Genomic DNA, 3,821 nt, shown 5'->3' on the forward strand with positions numbered 1-3,821 from the left:
AATTTGTGATATACAATTTGATCATTGTCATTTACACCACAAGATCTGTCATAGTTGGGCGCTGTGTCTTGTGATATTGTTGAGCACTTTCTGATCAGCACAAGGCATCATAAGGTTTTATAGGGAGTGTTGTGGCTATGTTTATGTGCTCAATGCAGTATCTTTTGCCTCAGAAGGAATTACAGGAATCTTAGCTAAATATTTATAGTTCTGTCAGACTATTTTTCTATTATCTGTTTTGATCAAGCAATATCACTCAGCAAGGCTGTGCAGATAATAAGGTCATACTTGATATAATGTTGCTCAGCAATAGAGCAAAAAGGGGAAGCTATCTAGCAAGAGCAACCGCAGTCTGTTTATCTTGGTAATCTTCAAATCCTCGCCCTTCCTTACCACCATCCAGTTTGAGTGTCTGGTCTAGTTTTTCACTTTTAATATTGTAATTTTTATAAAATACTTCTAATGTTTTGAGAAATAATGACTCCTGATCACAATTTCAGAGTAAATGAGAACTGTGGGACAAGGGAAATGGGTACAAACTTGAAGGTGTTGGAGAAAATAAATTACTGATCAATACTGACTCATTTAAGAAGCAAGTGGAGATGAAGAAAATCATTCTGATTCAAGATATTATTGTGAATTGCAGTTTTGATGTTGATGCATTTTTCACATTGACAATTTGTTCAGAAGTGAGAAATCTGAGCAGTGTTCAGTGAATTTGCTTTTCTATTTGATATTTCCAATTCAGCCATTTTTCCATAAACTAATGTGATCATACCATCAATTGTTTCTGCAAATCTGCTGTCTTTCAGCTTCATGATTTTATTCTCAGGACCAAGGGTCCTGGCAAGCCCCATCAATATAGTTCAATGAGATCACCTCATTATTGTAAACTCCCCTCATCTCAGCAATCAGCCAGGTGAACAGAAAACAAACACTGCAGCTGCTGAAAATGTGAAACAGGAATAGCTGGAACAATTCTGCAGTCTGTCATTTAAAAGTAGAATCAATTTTTTTCAGATGGGGTTTGTGCTGAAGATTAAGGAGAAGGGGGTGGAATTAACATTAGGGAGAGAGGGAAAGAGAGAGAATAGCAGTTGGGCAGTCTAAGGAATGACAAACTGGGAAGTCATAAAAGCTGATGGTGACCATGAGAGGGTGAAAATGGGTTGGCTGTGGTGGGTTTGGGATAAGGAGACAAGATAGAACTCCAGCTCTGAATTATTGAACTTGGTATGGAGTCCTGGAGGCTGCAGCGTTCTTCCAACTGGAGCACTGCTGTAGGCTCTACACAGATTTAGGGCAAGGAGCGTGGTCGCATGAAATGAGAGACCACTCAAAGCTGGGAGTTATTTCTGCAATGTTCATCAAAAATCACTCAGTTTACATTTTATCTCCTCCACCGAACACCACATTGGGTGCAGTGAATACAGTAGATTATATCGAGTCAAGTGCAAGTAAATGGGTGCTTCACCTGGAAGGTGTGATGAAGGAAACAGGCAGGTTTTACACCATGTTTGATCCCCTAGCAAAGTGCTGCAAGGTGGGAGGTAGTGTTGGGAGTGTAGGAGTGGACCGAGATGGCCCCAGGGGATTAACCGAGTAAATCTTTGCTGATTGACTTATAATGCACATAAAACTCCCCCTTAATAAATATCAAAAAACTGTTCAGTACATAATGTCTCACCCTTACCAGGAAGTTGTGACTGCATTTCCCCATTTGTGGACTGCAGTTCCCTTGCAATGTCAGATCAGCACTGCTTTGACCTGAATATATTCTTGCCTGCTCACCTTTACACATCATCGTCAATGTGTATTCTAATCCCACATATCTGCAGTACCTCAAAATTTAATTTTTCTTTTAGCATTTCAAAACATCACATTTTTCTTCTCCTGCACTTGACAATCTACGAATGTGTTGCATTAGTATTTGCCTTTCACAAGGTGATTAACTCTAGCTGATGGTATTCATTTTAGTATCCTGCCACCAATGATGTATGTTGTTTCCTTCTTGGCAAAGCTATGCTGTTTCCTAAGACTAAAGGAGCTTCACACATCGTCCAACAGATTGAGACAATCATTAAATTGTAACATTTATCTCCTAAATAGAAGACCATCAACACCCTTCTCCAGCCACATGATTAAATCCTTCTCATAGCATCTGAGTTGCAGTCAGAGAAACTGCAGCACAGGAAAAGGCTCTGCGTCCGATAGCATCTGAACTGGTCAAAACCAAAAAACCTACCTAATATGATCCCATCTTCCAGTACTTGGCTCATAGCCTTCGGTGCCTGAGCATTGCAAGTATACATCTCAATACTGAAGTGAAGTGTTGAGGATTTTTGCTTTTCCCACTCAGACAGAGTTCCTGATTCCTACTACTTTGAGTACAAAAAGAAAATCCTACATCCCTTGACCAGTAAATGGCATGTTGGTGTAGTGGTTAGCATTGCTGTCTCAATTGGAGCTACATGTGTCTGTCCGTCTGGAGTTTCTAAGTTTTCTCTTTCTGTGTGAGTTTCCTCAGTCCAAAGACATACAGGGCAGGTGGATTGGCCATCATGGTAACAGTCAACTTCCAGGGACAGTGTGGGGTGGTGAGTGTGGCTCTGGCTGGGATGCCCTTGAGAGTCAGAACAGACCTGTTGGGCAGAATGGCTACTATCTGCATTATTCAGCTTCTCATGAACCTCCTCATCTTTACATTTAAGTTCTATCCCCAACTCATTGATTCATCTGTTGGGCAATTGTTTTCCTTTGTACTGAGCTTAATTCCTCCGTTTTGTGTCTTAGCTCATATTGCTTCTCAAACCTCCTGTGTTCTGTCCAATCTTTCTGCAAAGCTGACACTCCAGCTCAGGCAATACCCTGGTACATCATCTCCCTTTCAGTCACCTCCTTCATTCTCACTTTGTTTTAACTAATGTTTTATATTGTTCTAGCATTATGTCTCTGCAAGGCTACACTTGTGTCTCAGCTGAAGGCAGCAAGTATCCCTCAAGTCTTGTTAAACCAGTCCTTCTACCTTTAATGTTCAGGTAGACATGCACAAAGTCATTCACTCCTTGGTGTCTTTGTGCATATTGCCTTTAGTGAGATTGAATTCTAATTGCAAATGCTCAAATATGTAATCCATTGAGATAATAGATTGAAATTTACCTCCTTTTTCTGCCACTGCTTCTCTGCTAACATTACATGAATTTTAAGATTTGCATCCCAAATGTCCTTTTCTTAACTTAAGGTCAGTTTCACACTAAATCACTGGACTTGATATCTGAACAGGAGTCAAACACTAATTGTCACTGATTACTAGGAAACAGGCTGTTACACCAACTAACCTTTTAAAAGTCCAATTCAAGGTTACTTATAACCATTTTACCACTCTGGTTGGGGGGACTAACAAATAATCGAAGTGTCTGCTTACCTTTCTTGTTTATCTCTCACCCACATTCATTTTACACCTAACTCCTCTGAATATCCCTTCCAGATTCAGATCTCTGCTGTAGTCACTACACAACAAAATGTTTGTGACTGCAGTTGAACATTTCACACAATTGCTAACCTGTGTTTAGCAGTGTCCAAACTACCACCTGGATCCCACTCATCTGAGTATCAATTCTCCAACTGCCTCCAAGTTGGAACTTGAACAGCTGGAGTATCCTTAAAAAGCAGCATGTTGCACTTAATGTTAATTTAGAAATCTGACCAAGTGTCCACATGGATCATCATTTCCTGTTATCCATGGGCACCTTTAGACAATACCAACTACCTACTCAACATCAATCACCTTGGCATCAAACAAAAATGAAACAGAATCCAAG

The sequence above is a fragment of the Hemiscyllium ocellatum genome, chromosome 48 (assembly GCF_020745735.1).
Source record: "Hemiscyllium ocellatum isolate sHemOce1 chromosome 48, sHemOce1.pat.X.cur, whole genome shotgun sequence".
In the NCBI taxonomy this organism is placed as follows: Eukaryota; Metazoa; Chordata; class Chondrichthyes; order Orectolobiformes; family Hemiscylliidae; genus Hemiscyllium; species Hemiscyllium ocellatum.